This window comes from Anopheles gambiae, chromosome 2 (assembly GCF_943734735.2).
Source record: "Anopheles gambiae chromosome 2, idAnoGambNW_F1_1, whole genome shotgun sequence".
In the NCBI taxonomy this organism is placed as follows: domain Eukaryota; kingdom Metazoa; phylum Arthropoda; class Insecta; order Diptera; family Culicidae; genus Anopheles; species Anopheles gambiae.
In genome coordinates this window covers 43,968,221-43,989,820 of record NC_064601.1, presented here as the reverse complement: position 1 = coordinate 43,989,820, position 21,600 = coordinate 43,968,221, and the positions used below count along the sequence as shown (strand labels likewise).

Sequence of the window (21,600 nt, the reverse complement as noted above, 5' to 3'; positions counted from 1 at the left end):
GAAAGATTGTTGCAACACAGCACCGTCTCCACCAAGACCATTTGTTACCACTCGTCCTGATTCGATTAATCATGGTCTCATCGATCGCAGCTAAATAGCCAAAGCCGACCATCCAAAGACGACTAAATTCCATAACAGCATCCAACGTACCAATCCGTTTGCCTCCCTTTTGAACGTACAAGACAGTTTTCCTGTAAGCAAAAAATGGGTGGCAAAAAATGGACCAACCTAAGTACAGCACCTTATACACATGTTTCGCACCAACGCTGCAACGAAAATCGCATGAGAGCTCTGATTTATGGGCTCTCGTGCGCACCTCCGCACAAGCTTTCATGGATTTGCCGCGGCATCGAAGCGATCGAAGCAAACATTTAAATTCCAACCTAAGGTGCGGGAAGAAAGAATGGCAATCCACTTCCCATCGCGATTGCAGTCGCGATCGCAATCCGGCCAACATCGAAGCCTAAACGCAATGCCGTATTTATGGCGACGCCTTTGCCAACCCATTGGACCATAAGCCACCATAAAGGACTTAGATCGAATGGTAAACCATCGATCAACTGCTTGTACATTCGGTCGGACACGTCGGCAATGTTGCAGCGCAAGAGGCAAAACGCCTATCGTCGCTACCCTTAACGTTTCAACTACACTAAACACCAAAGCGCGCACTAAAACTCACACTCGATAAAAAGGTTATTTATTTTCCAATAAGTGTGATTTGGATTGCATTTATTTATAAATCATTATATCTTTACTTCGTTGTTGGGCACGTGCTCCATCGGGTGAGGCAAACGAAATGAAGTAAGAAAAGGAACCAAAAGCAATGTTAAAGTGAAAGGAAAAATTTAAAATATGTTATTTGTTGAAATGAACAAACACCTACAGTTAAATTTCAAAGTATTTTCCAAGTAAAAATAATCCTAACTATTCAAATTTGAATACAGCCACACAAAATGCACCCAATATAAAGCGTCACTAGGCACAACATCACATCTCGGACTCTTACACTGCTCCAAATGACCTATTACTAGGATAGAAGTGAGGAATAAAATTGCCAAAGAAATATATTTACATATTTAAGACAATAATAATGGCCATTTATTTTGATACCAATCTCCATCAATAAATTGTGTTTCGCTTCCATACCGTAACGGCCAATCGGTTTCATACGGCGTGTGGTGAAGCGTGTTGCAATTCACCACGAATGACATAGAGCACATAGTTCGTTGCAGCTGTATAGCTCTGCCCCGATCAGGCTGCCGTAGGTAAGCCCAAACGACCATTACTGCAATGCACGTGCAACAGCGAATGAATCCAGCCCTCCTTCCTGTTCTACAACACTACGCATTAGACAACGCGTGCAATGGCATTGTTAGACACATGAAATGATGCCATGATTTAGCCGTGCCATGCATATGAGTGCATGGTTCACACAAAACACCTGCAGAGCAAAAACAAACCCTCACTCTCCTCTCTTGGTCGGTGCGCTGCATTGATCAAGTGTCAAAATGCAACAATCCGCATCATCCAGTGTGAGCGAGCCCTCCATGCGTGTCGCCTCCACCATTTGACGGACATTGGCATGGAATGCACGACCGATCCAAATAGATTGGCGTGTTCGAGCGTGTAAAATGTGCGCCGCTGCTGCCACTTGGCCTGCCCATTGGAACCGGTGCGCTTTTTACACCGGTGGCAGTGATATATGGAAGCGCATTACGCGACGCAGGTATGCGCAAATTGAAATTACCAATTAAGACAAGATATGCAATGCGAGCGCGCTGACCGGGCATCGGTTGAAAGTGAAGACAAGCGCGCGTAAGGGATATAGGCAATGGCGTATCATCACTCTTCCCGTGGATACTGTCTTTCGTCTGCCTTTCGGTGCGATCGCAATCGCAATGCCCCAAAAAGGGATTCGGATGGTGGGCTTAAGGAAATATTGCTTGCATGCGAGTACGAATGCGTTTGCACATGGTTGGTTTTGCTTTTTGCGATCACTATCAATCGAACCCTCAAGCCCTTTTAGGAAGATGAAGATTGATGGTTCCAAGGCGCATTGCTTAAAGCAAAGTCTTTTTTAACAAATAGTTGATATTTTACGATAAAACAATCCCTTACTCAAAACATCATTTCAGTTCAGAATTCAATATTCTGCAATTTAATTATATTCATTGCACTGTGAATATTCTGATAAATAGTATTGATTCAATAAAGCCTGAATCGATCGATAAATCTACTATTACAACCCTCTCCACCGATTGATAAATAAATCAATATTTAGTGCATGCTCAGCCAGATCTGGCTCTTCGCTCCAGTGCTCGTTTACAAGCCGATACCGGCCCATACGGACCGTAGCAAATGAAAACAGCCCGCCACCGCGTAATAGCCGATTTTTATCACCTTCAAACGGTAATTCTGGTATTTTGCTACCATGAACCGATACGATCCAATATATTAACTCAGCCAGCCGCTGGTATGAGCGCAGCGTGACGTCCGTGTACCGGTCATCTTCCCGCCCGGTTCGATCTAATGTGACCTGCGAGTCTATAAAAGCCTCATAAAAATGCGATTTCGTACCGTGGTGCTTAAAACAAATCAACCCAATGCGGCCCAACGGTGTACGCTTGGGGTGCTGGCAGACCGCCAGAAGGCCAGGATAGAGTTTCTGGCCCGCCGAAGCCCCCGTCCTGAAGCTCGACGACAACCCGGGCGACACTAGGACGTCCCACCGTGCTCCTTCTAATCAGTGTTCCTCCTCATCCCATGTTCGAATCGCCACGGCGGCACACGACCGCGACTTTGCGAGACTCCCTCGCGGGGTTTTGATTTAGCTGTTTTACGAGCCAAATATTTTACGACAAATAGTCCACCCGATCGGTGCTCGACAGGTGGCGAACAGGCGACCCGAGCGATCCTGCAACAACCGAACCGTGATGGAATGAGTGTGTGGAAGGGGAGCAATGGGAGCGGTCACGCTGTTAAATTAATTTATATGTTATGGAACAATATTCGCCCATCATTGTCTTGGCTGAGCCGGGTACAATGAGCCCGGGGCACGGGGATTTTATTCGCAGCCGAGTGGCAGCAGCTAATACCAGTCAAAGGCCCCATTTTTCTCCATCTAGCGATCGATCTCGTCGATCGACATTTGGAAAAAAAGAGCCGAAACCCCAGTAGCCCCGCTGAGATCGGATTCGTCCCGGTCGGTACGACGGGCAGTTTCCTTCCACCCCCCGTTCTCAACCGGAATCCGACGCTACCACTTCGAAACGCCAAGGCGTCGAGGCGATGATGGACCCCGGGGGAGGCATTGAAATATATGAAAACGAGTTTCAAGCGCTCCAGCCAGCACAGTCCGGTCAGCAAAAGGTACCCGGGGGGTGGAAAGGTGTTGGTAGAATTATTAAATTTTGATTTGTCGATTCGGATGGCCCGTCGACTTTTTACGATCGACGCCCGGACCCGGTTGTCGTAAATGAGTCGGATGCTGGATGCGGTCGAGGAAATTTACATTCCTCCTCCTGGCCCGGTTCGCCCATTGGAAATTATTTTGACTGCTGCACAATGGGCGAAAGCAAACAGAGATTAAAAATTATTGGATTACCTTCGTGCCCCGCCAGCCGGGCGCTAGCTTTTGGGGGCAGCATTGTTCGGCACACGCATGTATGGGACACGCAAGCGAGCCGACATTAGTGGTGGATGTCTTCTGCGCAGCCTCATTGTGTTCCTGTTTGTTTTTCTAGCGCTTTTATATTTGCAGCTGTAAATCTTGACACTCCTACGCGGCCGGGGAGGGAGCAATAATTTATTTTTATTTCATTTTGGAATGCAAATTGTGCAGTAGGTGCCGGATAAACCCATAACATATGTTAAAGCTAAACGCTAGATTTGTGTGCAAAATTATGCCTTTTTTCATGTTATTAAAATTACTCAATTTTAACGCCTCTCAGTTTTTAAATCCAGCATTTACGTTTTTCAAATTCTTCTAACAGGAAGAGCATTTGAACTTTCATCAATGGGAATTGGAGCGAAATTTAAGTGTTGATTTGCAATATTGTATAACTTTACTGAGTAATTCATTATTTTTGTTTTTTACTTATATGTTTCTCACTCAATGCATAAGAAATAACCATGCTACCAAGCAAAATTATCATGTGCTTCCAAACTATGCATTGATTTATGCAAGACTTTATTGCACTACGGAGCATATTACTTGAGAAAATCATAAACACAAAATTAGGTACCAGATGAGCGCTGTGCCATAACAGCGACTATAAAATAACAATAAAATAACCGAAGTAAAGCTCAAGCCATGCTGAACGTCGTAAACTCTACACGCCGAACGATTAATACCATATGCCACTGAACAGAGCTACGTGATGTATTCCTGACAATGAAATCAATTTGCAACATTAGCAACAAGGTCGAAGGTGTGATTGCATGACACATTCGCATTATATGACAACTTCCCTTTTTTCTGTAGCCCGCCAAACCTGCCATCTCGCCAGCGCATCATCAATTAACACCAATGCTTCACACCAAATGCAGGCGTTATTTATTGCCAAACACTGCGCCTGCCGGGTGGAGAGAAGCGGTCGATTATCGCCCAAACGGCAGCCACCGATCACTGCGGTGCAAGTGCAGCAGTCGCGCGTCATGCCGGATCAGACCCGGGCAGGAACCCATAAACTGCCGTAATAACTTAATAAAGCCATCAAATCGATTGCAATTATCGGCTGACAGTTTCTCATCAAACTTTTACAGCTCGCACCCCTTTCAAAACGATCCTCTAACGCACGCATTCAATCGACGACCCCATCGCACCACGTGGGGTTGCCGTGTCGGGAAGCGGTTGTGTTGAATGAAAACTGCTCACAAAGCTAACCATTCCCGCGATGACAGTGGCTGCGATGCTGGTCCGACGAATCGGTGGAGGAAGGGGGGAGAGGGGGAGAAAAGTGCCCAAGAACCCACCGAAGGGAGTTTGGAAAATTAATAGCTCCATCATAAATAACTCAATAGGCAGCAACGCACCAACAGACGAGACGAGATCGACAGCTGGCGGTAACGTCGACCTGCACCCGAGATGCATCTTGTTGGGAACGGGAAAAGAATCGTACCACCGCACGATCATGATCGGTAATGCAATGCAATGTGGGAAAATGCAATTAGTTTTATATTTGCTGCGGGGACTGTGCTCTGTGCGACCGTCACTTACGGCGCTGCCGCATTCGATCTCCAGCGCTGGACGCATTGCACATTGGAAACCGTCGGTGGTCGATGCAACCAGTTTGCTACTTCATTCATAAATAATTGAAAAGCAACACGGACAGTGTTGTCGCGCACTGCAGCAAAAAAGCACTTACCTTATGATGGTGATGGGAAAAGCTTTAGGTTGCCGGTGTGTAAGTGTAGCTGCAATGCTAAAGAATACACAATGTTTGAGTTTTAATTAATTTTCCATTTTTGCCCCGCAGTAGCTGTGGACACCGTTGCGTACGACATGATTTTATAGTTCCAATCAGTATACATTTTGCATGTTTATGTACCAAAATTAAAACACAACACGTTCAAAGTTGAATATACAAATTGAAGCCTAATAAAAAAAAACCACACCGTCTTGGTGAAATATTTGCATGCATATTGAAAGTGTATCTGCTTGACAGTTGTACAGGAATTGAATTTCTTAATCAAATATCCATAAGAGCTCGCCAGACCGGGTGACTCAATACGATCAGCAACCTGTCAAAGGTAACTGGCGCAAATGAAACATGCGTAAGCATGCGGCGGCGCGTTGAAGGCACCCCAATCCGAATATGGTCAACTTGCTAGAGGATTCCACTTCCACGAGAACCCATCACCATCTTCACCAGTTGCTTTTCCCTCGACTAAAAAACAACTCCATTCCTATCCTCCGCCGTTGGACAAATGGACGAAACCGTGAGAAAGCATAAAATTGCGCCAAATAATGTTACAACCGGATCACCCGCTGGGCCGTCGCAATCGCCATAGCACTATGGTCCATTCCTTGCCAGCGGTCCGGTTCGGTACGGCTAAGCTAATGCACTAGCGCACAATTCCGGACCAGCAGCGCACTTCAGGTTGCAAGCCTGCGCCTCATTTGACCAAATTTGGCTCCAGCTACCTTTTTGCCACATCCATGAACCGCATAATCAAGTGATTTGACACGTTCGGCCACAAACGCGAACGGTAAGCGCTCATTACGCGCTGGCGCGGGTGTTGTAACGACCTTCAGGCAAAAGCATCTCAATGCTAGCGCGCAGTTTGAAGGCGCCCAATATTTCTCATTACACCATAAACAGAATATTTCGCTTTTTAAATATGCACTCTCTATGCTTTCCTCCCTTAACGTTTGTCATAATTAGCATGCACAAAAAAACATGTCATACCACATAAAGGCGACTAATTAGACACTCCTCCGGACAACGGTCGCTGAACTAATTATTTACCATCCGCGAGGGAATCGTAAATAAATCGCAACCAAATATTCAACCGCGTAGGCCGACAAATGACGCCCTCGTCAGCCAGCAAATACTATGGCAAGATTTGTGTAAGAAAAATCGAACCGAAAAACCGTCCTACCCATCCAATCAATTCTGAGCCACTTCCGAGACCAGGGTGTCTCCGCCAGGAATGACCATAATTAAGAAGTCGTTAAGCCATACTTTTTAATTCCTACCACATCCCACACCAGCTCGGGTGGGAATGCAATCGACCAAATTGAAAAGCAAACAAACAAAATGCAACGCTTCTCGTGTGATCTACCGGAAAGCGGCTGATCGTTTGGGGCAGCGAGCAGACCCCCACTCACACAGACACATAAAAAAGAATTAATTTGGAGCATTTTTGCGTTGCTGGTTGGCTCACCAAACCAACGACCCCATGAAATGCACCTAATTCCCCCCGAGGGTCAGGGCCAGAGCGTCTGGTTGCAAAAGCGTCTGGCGTGGTCGCGGTTTACTCGCGAGTGTTAATTGCTAACGCTTGCTTGTCCCGTGATCGAACGCGATCGGCGTTGCCCTCGGGGCACAAACGTTGCTACGAAGCGATATCACAGACCTTCGCAAGCACATAAATATTCGGTTGAAAATTTCACGCTTGTCCTCTGTCGGTGGGTGTGGAACCTACGTAAGATGCACATTAATTTGGGGCGTGCAGCTGAAAGGTGTCCTGATGACCACGAAATTCAACTGAGCCTGTCTACGCCCCAAACTCGCCTCGTTTGGGTCATTATTTTTTATGAGCTTCGTTTTTAGTTGCTTGTGTTAAATGGGTTAAATGATCGACAAAAGTGTCTTCATAGTACAGTTCATAACATTACAGTGATGCAATTATATGTACATAGTAAATACACAACATGCTTTCAATAACTTGCCTTTGTATTGGAGTTCGGAAAGACAACAAAAGGAGGTGAAAAAAGTTGAATCACAAAATTTAAATAAATTGTATCACACATGTAGATTGGTATCATTTATTTCTGTTTTCTCGATTTTCAAATCTCAATCTTTGGCACCTTGAGCACCAACCGCGAGCAAAATGCATAATACATCGATAGAGCGAATGTCGATATCTTCCAAGAAGTCTCACCCACCATCGAGAACCTTGATGTTCTTGTTTTTAAACCATCGAGCAACGTTTGTTTTCGTTTTCGTTTTTTATTTAACATATACACATTTTTCAATTTATCTTGTTCACTTTTCATTCGACTCGAACTGGATCTTCTTTTGCTCGATGGACTAGAAACGATCGAAAAGGAATCAGGAATGTATTACATGCTGTCGAATTGATGCAGCCTTTGTGTCAGAGCGCTACAACATGATCGTGGTAAAATTCAAAACTGCACTTGCATGTCGATCGTATGCGATGATTCTAACCTGCTGTGAGCAGTGGTGATCACTACACACAATTCGCGCCGAGTGCGTAAATCAACGATACTTGTCCAATCTTGATTCACAGAAATGGAATCTTTATACTGGTTACTAGTTTGTTTGTTTTGTTTACTTCAAAGGCATTCCATTCGTGACATGGTACGTCATGTTCTGCTGTCGAAACGAGACATGAAATATTAGTTTGTAGTCCAGCTATTGTACTCTAGTGTCAAAATTGCAAGAAATAAAACAAATTTCTAAAGAATTGTAGAATTATGCAAAAACATTAATTTTCGTGACATTTAAAGTTTTCTTGCTAGCTTCCTCATCGAAATGAAGCTCTCTATCGTCACACCTTCCCTGTCGGCTCGTTGTTGCGTGTTATTTATTTAATTTTACGAGCTCGTTAAGATTCCATTAGCACACCCAGAGGTTGGTACACATTTCTAATCAGACCTGACACTAATTTTGCTTATCGATATTCATCGATTAATTGCTCCTGCTCCATGAGACGCCGGACGTAACCTATCGCAACGTGCACCATTGCTTCGTTCAACCTGTTGCCGCAACTAATTTCCAACTACACACCAAGCCTAACTGCGACAACCTGCGCGGATAACCCTACGTGAACCTCCCCGAGGGAGCATCGGCAACGGGTACAAGACATCGTCATCACTCTAGCACCAGCATACGCGTATCCTCGCACGCCATTAAGCTCACGGGATCAATGATCGAAAGCTCTGCACTGCTCATGTCAAACGGTGTTATCGGGTGCAATCTCTCCACACCACACACCAGAGACACACGGTGTTCCAAACACTTTGTACGTCGAATGATGGTCTAAAGATGATTAGCTGGCCCCCTAGAGACGTACGATTGGTTCTACGCCAGAGACTACGCAGACTAGCAGCCCGAACAGGTTGCAAACTCATTCTGCAAGCGAAGCCCAACACTAGTGACTACTAACATCAGATCGCCCGATAAGATGCTGAACCGAGCCCGACGATACAAAGATCAATATTTATATGTTAATTAATGTTAGATAACCAGCAACATGGGGAGAAGCAGGTGTGTATGTGCGTGTGTGTGAGACGAGTTGAAGGGGACAAGGCTTCTGCAGTTCGACCCCGTAATGCCCCACAAACTAGTCTGGCTGAGTCTGAGCCTCTTCGCACCGCAGGATGCTGCTTCGTTCCAGACTGTATTAAAAATGATCAAAGCTGCCTCGCTGTTAAAAAACCGGACAAGGGGAAAAAAGCTACAGGACCATTGGACACCCTTAGTTGTTCGGTAAAGGTTTATCACCACCACCACCACCGGACAGTGATAATAATTTATTTCCAGTGAAAAACTGCTCCCGATTTTGCAACCCATCCCGGCCTCACGTGTTTATGGAACACGGCATACGGTATACTGTGTGGAACAAGTTCCACTTCCTCTACCAGTGGACCAGCTATAGCGCTCGAGTAAGTGCTCGAGACCCGGCGAATGAGTGCCAGTGTGCAATGGTACGCATATAATCTGCTTATCGATGTGCTTTAATCTCAGTCACCCGACACGTCTGGTGTTGGGCGGCAGTTTCGGACGGGGTATAGCAGAAATGCAAATGTGCAGGAAGTTTAAGTGCGGGCAATTCTCGCGCTGAGCTCACTGTACTGATGGATACTGGACCCGTAGCAGGACTTTCTTGTAAGGACGTATTCCAACTTCAAGCGCACCAGAGTTCTTTCAACCAATTCCATCTGGGGCTGCCGTCCGTTTCAACACTCCTTCTGGTCGGAGCAGAATCAATCCAGGACGTCTGGCCAACCCGATAACTTCCAATGGCACTAATAATAGGGCACTCATGCACAAGACCTAGCGCAAGACCTGCCGACCGGCAAGCGCTACCGTGAATAGCGAAAGCGGCTCGCGACATGCCGCTGTCAGGTTCGGATGAAAAGTGTAGCAAATTTTTCACCTTAATGGACGCTGTAATTAAATCATGCACTGGTGCCATCTTCAATTGCCCTGCGCTTGGATGCCACTGAGAGCTCGATCCCGTTCCACACTTCGATTTACGATCAACTGGAACAGCAAGAGTTTTAGTTTTTTTTTCACGTTGGTATCCCCAGGCTTTATGGTAAGGTGATAAAATATGCACCATTTAGCACGGTGTGTGTGTAAGTGTGTTCATGACACAAGACACCGCCGGCGAAGATGGAAAAAGCATTTAAGCAAAGAATTCTTCGACCGTAGCACGAAACGTATCGCAGTCAATCGGTGGCACTGTCATTAAAATAAATCAGTTGCAGAAATGATCTTTAAGGCCACGGTCACTACGATCTGTAAATCATCCGTCCTGCAGGGCAGTGCGAATGGTTTGTGCGCGTGGAATTTATGTAGCTCCCGGTTTGACCGAGTGTTCGTCTAATGAAGTACCTAATGGTAGATAAACAGGATGCTTTTAATTTATTGCACACCAGACCCTTCCCAACACGCTCCATTTAAATGATCTGTTTGGTAAATTACTAACCGGGATGGTAACAGGTGCCCGGGCTCGTTAATTTATGCACCAGAATTATAGAGCTTTTCGAACATGATCCATTTTCTTGCTTTAAAGGGTTGTAGTAACGATGCTATGCAAGTAAAATGTTGTTTTAAAGAAGTTGTGCAGGTTTTACTAATATTCACTCGTTTTCTGTTTCCAGCCAACAAACTGACATTTCAGCCTGTCAGTGGAACAATATACAACATCCGGGTTGTATACATTTGACAATTACGTTCTGCCAAATTGAATTTCACCATTGTTTATTTTTTGTTTTTTTATTTGAAATGAGTCATACTAATACTTTTAATAAATTTAATAATATCCATCCAAACAATTTTTAACCTTTCTTACTAACATAGCCATGCTTCTTAAAAAAATGTTATCCTTTAATTTATCAGGCTTAAATTCTATGGCTAGATTTGCTGTATTGTATGGATTGTTGATATGATTTCAGCCGCCAAGTAATAAACTACTTATAATAAAGCGGGCTAGCATCGTAAAACCATCCATTCATAGATTTTTTGACCTCAGCTTTAAGCACACTGTTAAAATTTTACTCACATATATAAAGTAAAACCTTTCCATTTTTAGCATGATATGTATGTCTCAATTTCAACGGTAACGGACTACCGCATACGAATTTTGTTTCAAAGCTCGTTTCCTATTTTTGCACGATCATCAATCTAATTGAATCGTAAATAAACAAGCACACATTTGATTCACAACAAAAACACGCTTTAGTCATGTGTGCCTACCGCTGAAACAACTCATTCCGTAGCGATTCTTCCAGTTGGTGTGAAGTAACTTCGCTAGCAAAGCATTACAGTTCTTACACGACTAGCAGCTGTAGATAGAGAAAGTCTTTGATTGATCAAAAGTTTTATCACATTGATAACCTCAACGTTTTGTCCATGACCTCAATTTACGACACATAGTGCTAAAGACATGTCCATCATGCTCGGTGAGACCAAATGAGAGTGCAAAGTGATTTCAATAGTGCGCGATTAATAGTAAACCATCTCCCGTTTCAGCCACCAGTTCAGAGGGCATGTCAAATCAATAACTTCGCCACCGGCAACGCCCAACACCGGAAAAGAAAAACATCTGCGACCGACTTCCATGTGGTTGCAAAAATGCAAACAATGCAATGTTTCAGTGCACCCCAGTTTGACCACCGAACGCCGATGGTCTGCAAAGGAAGTGTGCGTTTTCGTCAACCCTCGGGCCGGCTTGTTTGATCCGCCTCTATGTGCCAAGTGGCGGGATTTACAATAAAGCGGCGATGCATTCATTCCCGTGCAATCCTATCGTGTGATCTGCAGCGACCGATATTTCGAAAGGTGTTAAGCTGTGTAACGTATGCAACGTAATCGTTTGCAGACATGTACGTAAAAAAAGTACACCGCAGGATCTACCTTCCGATGACAGCCGGATAAAGTTACGGGCCAAGTTCCAATCAACGCAAGCTGATGGATGCCCAAATGGCAGTGATGGAGCAGACAGGAGATGCCGCTACACCTCCTCGGTGAAAGTTTGGTTATATAGTGAACTGTTATTGCAGGCAAAGATATGAGTAATGAAAAGACAAAATTGTGTTAAATCTATGAAAAAACCGACAATTTAATTGAAATTAATACTTTACTTCTAATTTCAGAGCTACTGCGTGTGAAGCATTTCATTTGTTTTATTTTTGATTATCATTTGCTTGTTTTCTGATTTTAAATTATGTCCCTTTTAATATTTCATAATGTATACCATCTTGAGTTTAATATCTATTTGTTTCCATTACCACAGCAAGGACAGTGTACCTTCAATAGAGACTATGCAATTGCCAACATTAGCGAGTGGTCCATTATGCCCAAAAACGAAGACGCACTTGCATTTGCCCTGTGGAAGGTCGGTCCCATTCCAGTCAGTATTAATGCGGCACCCAAATCATTCCAGTTGTATAGGTAAGCATTGAGTTGGTGTCTGATCCTGAGATCTTTGATTTATCTTCCTTTCCCCCATCCCTAAAACAGCAATGGTATTTACGACGATGAAGCTTCGTGTGATAACTCCAAAGTGAACCACGCGATGCTCCTGCTCGGATACACCAAAGACTACTGGATACTGAAAAACTGGTGGGGCAGCTGGGGAGAGGATGGCTATATGAGGCTGGCACGTGGCAAAAATCTATGTGGCATCAGCAACTACGCGGGCTACGTTACGGTTTAAGTGGTCGCTAGTGATGTTCTGTAACAACGAATAGCCAACAACGTTTTTTTGAAAATATATATAACCAAATTTTAATGTAATGTTCGTTATATTTTTGGGGGAACAAGTATTATAATACATCAATTAAAGTTTCAATCCGTGGTAACTCCATTAAAATCCATGGCTTTTGATCGGACAATGCGCTAAAGTAAAACCCAAACACGACGCTACAGAACATGTAACGCCCATCATCGTTGGTCTGGAATTGCATCTTGTCGACAGAACCCCGTCCTTCTCGCTTTCAATTCAAAGCAACACTTGTTTCGGCCGAATTGGTTCGTACCAGACACAAACAATCATGCATAAATTTTACTAATCTGATCTTTCCTTCAATAATGGTAAAAACACCATAGCCAAACCCCAAACTGGAGCTGCATCTTCCAAAAGCTGGCCTCAACTGCAATTGTATCAAGGCTTATAAACTTTGCGTACGACAACAACAAAAAACACACACCAAAATGCAAAACCATTCAGAATAAAGTGTGAAAATGTCCGTTTACGTGAGGCAAAGGATAAGAAAAAGCAAGAAATGATGATGACACCTCCCGAAAGCTTGTTTTCAACCAGCAAAAGTCACTAAGAATCGATTGTCGTTTGTCGAAAAAAAAAAAGATCCTACGCTCCAACGGTGAATCGATTCAGGCCGATTGCACGGTCCATCTCTCCATTCAATGGGCGAGCGTATGGAGGTAACCAATAGCCTGAAGCAGTTTGGTGGAAAGCATCATCACCGTCGCCGTTTGCCAAAATTGTATTCACCCGATGCCCAATACGGAGTCCGGCTAAAGCCGTGAATTATTGCAAATCAAAAAACATTTATTCCGGCCACACGAAAATACGATCCCGACCGCGTGGCTGTGATCATCCCCGGAACGGAAGCGGTTCAGAAGTGGTTCTGGCGGGAAATTGGCCAAAATGACGACAGTTTTCGATTCGGTACCGAATCGAATAAAATATAACCACCGCGTATGGATGCGGCAATTTTCTGTTGTTAAACCTTTTCGTCAATGCTTTATTGCACACCCGTAGCGAGGCATGGACGGGGCGACGGCTTCAACATGTCTCACTTGTCACTTGTCACTTGTCACTCATAGCGGCTGGTTGTGCTTTCTCACTCTGCTATTTCCAAGTTGATTTTTACCGCGATTTTCTTGGTGTTTAAGTGCTTGAACTGTTTTAGTTCGGTTAATTCGCACTCGCGCGTTCACGTATCACAAATTTGTGCGGCACCTGTGAATTTGTACGGTTCAACAAATAAACATTGCGATCCGCCTGCGGTTGTTGTGACCACTCACTGTGCTATTTTGCGATGGCGTCCGTGATCTGTAAGAAATGTGAAGGTGCTATTAGCAACGATCCAATTCCGTGCTTCGGTCTGTGTGAACACTATTACCACGATAAGTGCATTGGACTTTCAACCCCGCTCCTGCGTGATTTTAAGAAGTCACAAAATTTATTCTGGGCTTGCGCGGATTGTGCTCAGCGTTTGCGGGCCGTTGACACTTTACGCTTCTCGCACGGCCTTTCTCGTGATGCTGCCTACCTGTTGGAATCGTTGCAGTCCGATTTCCGCGATACCTCACGTTCTGTGCAGGCGACATCAGCTGGCTTGCGACTTGAACTTTCCTCTTCACTGGATTGTTTTAGAAACGAGATAGCTTTAATGAAACAGGAATCAGCATCGTCAATTCGTTCCGTGAAAGATTTCATCGACTCACTTACTGCTTCTCACTCAATGGAACGCAACTACTCACAGGCTCCACTACTCACAACGCTTGATGAAGTTAAGCATGGCATCAAGGGGCTTGATCTCATGCACCGTGAGTTTCTCACTTCCTTCAACTCACTAATGAATAAGCTCAACTCTCATCTTGCCACGCATACTACTACATCGAGTGCTCACCATTCCGCGATTCCTGCTACGCACTCAACGACCACGAATCCAGTTGCGGCCTCTAAGCTCACCCATCAAGCTGTTGGTGAGAATCCTTCCAAACGTCGATTGATGGATCGCTCTCCCGACTCGTCGCCTACCAATACCGTTACACGCGCTATGCTGTCATCGGGTACAGGGTTGTCCTACAACAATATTACGACCGTTCCTGAACGCCCACGCCGTACTTGGGTCTTTATCTCCCGTATTGCTCCTGATACTCCGATTGAAGCGATCCGTGAAATGGCCTGTTCCAACATAGGGACAGACGACATCTTGGTATACAGCCTTGTACGACGCGACCGGGATCTTTCTACGCTCTCCTACGTATCTTTTAAAATTGGTGTACCGGATTCGCACCGGGCTATTGCTTTGGCTGCTTCAACCTGGCCTCGCGGGATCTCTTTTAAGGAGTTCATCGACCTTAATCCCCGCTCCGTCAATGTTTGGCGACCCACTACTACAGCATCCCATGCACCTTCTGCGCCTGTTACCCGTGAATCGGATCATCATTCATCGCCACCTTCTATCAACCACACGACACAACTGCGAAACGCTGATTTCACTATTTCGCCCGATCATGGTCCTATGAGCTTGCCTTATACGCAGTACTTTCAGCAAGCGTAAACCGGCTGATCCGGCTGAAGATTTTCATGAACTACCGACTTTACCCGAATTGATGGAAGCTAACCCTGCATCTAATACACACAATCCGTCTGACTCTCTTCCGCCGTTAATAACTTGCAGCGAGAGCACTCACGGCGCATCTCGCTCTCTCATTCCTTCGATAGATCGACTAAACATCTACTATCAAAACGTAAGAGGATTGCGCACAAAACTAGACGAGTTACGCCTCTCTCTATCTGAGCTTGATATGGATGTGTTGGTGTTAACTGAAACATGGCTCGATGGCTCAATTCCGTCCTCTTTTATCTCGGAGGATGCGTATGTCATCTATCGCTGCGACCGAAATTCTCTCAACAGTAACCGTTGCCGTGGTGGTGGTGTACTCATTGCCTGCTCTTCCGTGCTGAACACGTCAACTTTATCACTGCCGTTCGACTCGCTGGAGTCTGTTTGGACAATTGTTAAGCTTCAAAACCTTGCAATCTATATCGGCGCCGTTTACATCCCACCCGATTTGCGTTCTTCCGAAGTAGTCCTTGACGTTTTACATGAGAGTGTTAGTTTCGTTGCTGGCAAACTTAAACCAAATGATCTTATGGTGTTACTTGGTGATTTTAATTCACCATCACTCTCCTGGCAACCGTCGGCATCGTGCGTTAATCAGTTCATTCCTACTGGTGTATCTCGTGAAAATGTTTCTCTGCTTGATGGAATGTCGGTAAACGGTTTGCTGCAATTATCCGGCATAAAAAATATAAGCGGAAGACAATTAGATCTTCTATTTGCCAATGCTGCCTTCTTGGAGTGCTGCTCCCCCGTCATAGCTTCACCTGTTCCACTCGTCGCGCTAGACAATCATCATCCTGCTCTTGAGACAAGCGTGCTCCTTACGCACTCTCGCCCTGCATCCTCCCAACGAATACCTACGGCTCGTATGTTCAATTTTAGGAAATTGGACTACCAAAAGCTTCATCGTATATTAGCCGATACCGATTGGTCCTTTATTGATGCTGACTGTGATATAAATCAAGCTGTAGCAGCGTTTACTAATGTAATCACTTCCGCCTTCCCTTCCTGCTGTCCTCTCCTTAAACCCGCTCCTAATCCTAAGTGGTCGAACAGAGCTTTACGTCTATTAAAATCGGACAAAAACCGCGCTCAACGCGCCTACCGTTTAAATAATACTTTACACAATCTTTGTGTATATAAATATGCGGCTAAGGCTTATCGTCTTCTTAATCGCCATCTGTATCGTCGCTACGTTAGGCGTCTTCAAATGCGCTTCACTATTGATCCTGGGTCATTCTTTCGTTTTGCGAACTCTCGGCGAGGCTCTGCTAGCCTTCCATCCACCCTGTTTCTTGATCTGTCCTCTGCTACGTCCAATCCTGATATATGTAACCTGTTTGCCAAACATTTCTCTAGTGTATTTGTCGATCCTAGTACTTTTAAGGTTCCTTTGGACGTAGGCTTGTCTTACACGCCCTCTGATGTGATATCATGTAATTCAGTCGTTGTAAGTGAAAGCCTAGTAAAATCCGCTTTATCCAAACTTAAAACTTCGTTTTCACCAGGCCCCGATGGCATCCCTGCCTGTGTTTTGAAAAAATGTGGCAATACCCTCACTCCTATTCTCACTCGTCTTTTTTCTCGCTCGCTTAGTGTAGGGATTTTTCCTAGTCAATGGAAACTAGCTTGGCTTGTTCCCATTTATAAGAAAGGTGACCGCACACTAGCATCAAACTACAGAGGCATTTCTATTATTTGTGCGTGTTCTAAAATCCTCGAGTCAATTGTCCATTTATCTGTAATGCCTTGTGTAAAAAATTATATTTCTGCGGAACAACACGGCTTTATGCCCAATCGCTCAGTGTCCACCAACCTAATGTGTTTTTTGTCTTCTCTATATCACTATCTGTCTAGTGGTAAGCAAGTAGACACTATCTATACCGATTTCAAAGCGGCATTTGACAGTATACCTCTATCATTACTTGTTGCTAAGCTTCGAAAACTAGGTTTCGGTGGCTCTATATTGCCGTGGTTCAACTCCTATCTTGAGAATCGTTCATATGCAGTTAAAATCTGTGGCTCTTTCTCTGAATGTTTTCTTAGTTCTTCGGGTGTCCCTCAAGGTAGTGTCCTTAGTCCCTTACTGTTCATTCTCTTCCTCAATGACTGTACTTCGATCCTTCCTCCTAACGGCTTCTTGCTATATGCGGATGACGTTAAAATTTTTCTTCCTGTATCTTCTACAGCTGATTGTCTAGTCCTTCAATCCTGGCTCTGTAAATTCTCTACATGGTGTGCTTCTAACGGTTTAGTCCTGTGTCCTGAAAAATGTTCTGTCTTGTCTTTCTTCCGATCTTCCACAAGTATAACTCATGCTTATAGTGTCTGTGATGCCCCTATTCCCCGTGCGTCCTTGTCTAAGGATCTTGGCGTCTTCTTTGACCCGAGTCTTTCTTTCAAGGAGCACACGGACTATGTCATCAACAAGGCCAACAAAAGTCTTGGTTATATTTGTCGCATGTCCACTGAAATTCGTGATCCTTTTTGTCTTAAGTCCCTTTATTGTTGTTGGGTCCGTTCCGTACTGGAATATGCCTGTGTCATCTGGTCTCCTGTTCAACTATCTCTGCTCCAAAGGATTGAGAGGATCCAGAGACGTTTTACAAGGATCGTATTTCGTAGGTCGCTGGGTCATCACTCTATTCCGCTTCCTTCGTATGACGATAGATGCAATCTATTAGGCCTTGCCAAGTTGGAGCACCGCCTCTCGGTCGCTCAGGCTTCTTTCGTCGCTGGCATATTGCTCAATACGATTGATACTCCTTCACTTCTGTCGCGCTTACATTTGTATGCACCTTGTCGCACCTTACGTTATCGTTTTCGTCTCCAGTTACCTATATGTCGTACACGTTTTGCTCGCAATGAGCCTTTTGTAAGAGCTATGTCGTCTTTTAATAGTACTTCTGATCTGTTCGATTTCAACATATCCTATCCTGTCTACCGATCCCGTCTTCGCTCCTTTTCCGTACCATAAACTCCTTCCAACTCCTTCGTGAATAATTGTATACTATAGTCAGTAAGCACTATTGCTGTAACCCAACGTGGCAGAGCAATTAATAAGATAAAAATAAATAAATAAATAAATAAATGTCAGTTTCAAAACTGCTCGAAGGCTCCAAACACTACAGAAAGCTGTATTTAACACTTTCCGAAGACATTTACTGCAAAGAAGACTTTTTTACATTTTTTCAATTTTTTCATGTGAAAAGTTTTAGTTCACCATACCATACCGAATTCCCATTGTTCAACCACAGTGGTGATGAACAATCGTGTTATCGTTAAAATTTACAACCGTCCGCAAATTGTACACCTACCGATTGGAGCCTATCGCCCTGATGCAAAAACTCATGAGGAATTCAGCTACCCAAATTCGATTATAACTTTACTTTTTTATATTTTACTTTATTTCTTTCCATTACCGCCACGTTCGCATTATCATTACTCAGCCTGGTATCTTTCGCGCGCGGCAAAGATACGCTAACGCCTTTGAATTGCCTGCTAATTGACGATGAAATGCATCCGATAAGAGAAACACAAACTCGAACTGGTGTGCGCTTTTGACACCACACAAAGCCCCAGCAAAAGTGCACCACTCCGCAACAAAACTGTCCGGCTGTGCGAAACGCACCGAAGCGCTGAAGCTCATCGTCACCTCGCCCAGTCGCAGATGAACCTGCTACAGGTTGGCTGGCATGCTTGCCAGCCCCCGGTCCCGGCATTGTATTCGCGGTCGAATGTTACGACGTCCGGAATCGGCAACGGAACAGCTTCAAAGCCATTGTTCGACATTTCTCTATCTTGTCGAAATGCATCAACAGGCAAAATAAATAAAGTGCATAAGGTGTCGGCATCGGCGGCAGCAGCAGCAAATCCTTCAGCTTGCTTCCATTTTGCCCACTGAAACGGATCTGGTGTCGGAAGATTGATAGGACCAAGCAGGGATTCGCGAGCAGTGGCTGGAAGCGGGATTTTTGGTTTACAAATGATCAACACTTGTAAGACGTCAGCATGGCAACGAACGTCTGCACCTGGACGGGATGCATCGATAAACGAGGTTTTCGGTTTAACGTTCTTAGGCAATGCCACGCTTATTCTACTGTGCAGAATAAAATGCAAGGATTTATTTATAATCCATGCATTTTTTATTTATTTATTTATTTTTTTTTTTTGGAAAAAGAAACATTGTTTGAAATTTGGTTATTTCTAAATGGGAAGATTAAAACTACGCTAGCAGTGAGCAGTCCATTACCGAAAAATGCTTTTAAATCACATCTCGTTAGTGGCTAGATGTAATAAATCAACCACCAGCAAGCCTAACCTCGATGGGTGGCCAGCTTGACATGAGTTAGAACCACGGTTCTAAGCTTTCAACACTCGTGTGTGAACTTCTCCGCCACGGGCAACAGCAAATACACGTAAACCTTCTACCGGCAAATATGATAAATCATTCTACCGGTGTAAGAATAAATCAAAGCTTATTAGCTACGAGCTACACTCAGCAACGGAAGCCTACCGATAAAGCGTTCAAAGACGCTATTAGCGAATGAGCAGGCCACGATAAGCGGATTCAACAGCATTTAGCTTAGACGAGTGGAGAAATATATTCTCATCAAAGTTGAAAGTGGTTTAGAATTGATCTCGATACACTTAATAGCTGCTTCAAATTTAACTCATTTTTTGTGACGAGCCAGCTACAGTTTGCTGCAAAAATTGTTCTGCTTTGTTCCTATTTTCCAACACAATCAATGCAAACGAAGCAAAACATGCCCACAAAATATCGTTGACGCTCTGATCGTATTAATCGTAAGCTTGCCAAACTTAGCTTATGACCTCAATATTTGCTCATCTTCAATTTCACGTCGTGCTTGTCGAAGGCTCGCTAGGCGTCGTCACGTTTGGGACATGGGAAAGTGAACAACATGATAGACACACAAACGGCTGATACGTCAGCTATCATCCTGATGAGAAACAAAGTCTGGCATGAGCTTATTATAGGATTGCGCAGAAAAATTAAATCATCACGGAACTGATGTCTTGACACAGGGGCTGTCTAGCCGCATATCCATCCGTTTAAACCTTTTCTAAAGCCTTTTATGTGTCCGGCTCGGTACACATCCAATCACAAGCACCTTCTACGTTGTGCAAGCTCTGTTTTAGGCACGAGCCTTAACCATTTGTTTTTGCACAAATATTTATCATCAGATAAATTGGCTTGTGTGCTTTTTTTTAACGACATTTATTTGAACATAATATGGTCGATCTCATCGCTCGAACTAAGACGTGTTTGTATAAGGGAGCCTACATTTACTCCGGTAGGTTTGATAGCGTTTGTCGATCAAATTTATTCACCAAACACTGAGTCAGCAATATGCTGGATGATCTTTAAACATTTACACCTCTTCCACATCCCAATCTATCGTCTACTGCATTGTCCTGCACCTCATAATCATCAGATTTCCCACTTATTTCTCTCTTTTCGGGTAGCTTGATTTATGGGACATGGTTTTAGCCACGACGAGCTCGACCATGACACGACTGCGCAAATATTTGGCGTCGTGCCAGTCTAGATCGCCTGTCATTGGCCACGATTTTGGCATTACGAAAAATTAGCCACACCAACCGGACGCACTCACCAGTATGGCCTCAGACTGGTCACGTGCTAACATTCCATTGTTTCAACCAGCACCAGAAGACCTAACAGTGGTCAGTGTGAAAGTGATCGCCCTGCCTGTAGAATTGGACTGTGTCGGTTTGACTGATCGGTTGGTTCATTAGGTCGGATTAGGTACGGGATTATCGGACGCTCTTCATACCGCAGATTGGGTTGAAGAATGAACCTCGAAGCAAGGATAAGATTTAAACATATTTCACCATATCGTATTGACAGTGCGTTAATCTCATTTCGAATGCTTCCCCTTCCTCTTCATATAGCTTGGAGCCGCTCATCTTACGCCTCCAAAAAACCGGAATATAAGCTCGCCCACAATTGTCTGCTGTTTTCAGAAGAATGCAACGATGCATACCACTTGCACGGATGTCGCTCAAGCTAGTCTGAAAGTCAAGGTATAAAAAGGCTTCTTAAAGTTGACAGTTTGTGCAGGGTAAATTTGACAGTTACGGCTTTAAAAAAAATGTTGTTATTTTTTAAATACTAACCTGTGACTTTAATGAACAATTTTGAACCGTCCCTTTTTGTGGAAACAGATCACGTGTATCGTGATGATCCCGGAAAGCAGAACCGGGGAAAATTGAAAACTACTCCGTGTCCCTAAAAACCATGAAAATGATTCGGAAAA

The 21,600-nt window shown here is 44.2% G+C and overlaps 1 long non-coding RNA gene across 1 annotated transcript; it reads left to right on the top strand.

Moving 5' to 3' along the window:
• Positions 1 to 4,145: 4,145 nt before the first annotated feature.
• On the top strand, positions 4,146 to 12,182 carry LOC133391818 (uncharacterized). Its single transcript, XR_009765284.1, has 2 exons — positions 4,146 to 11,380; positions 11,451 to 12,182. It is a non-coding gene; the product is annotated as an uncharacterized LOC133391818 (long non-coding RNA).
• The last annotated feature ends 9,418 nt before the right edge of the window (positions 12,183 to 21,600 follow it).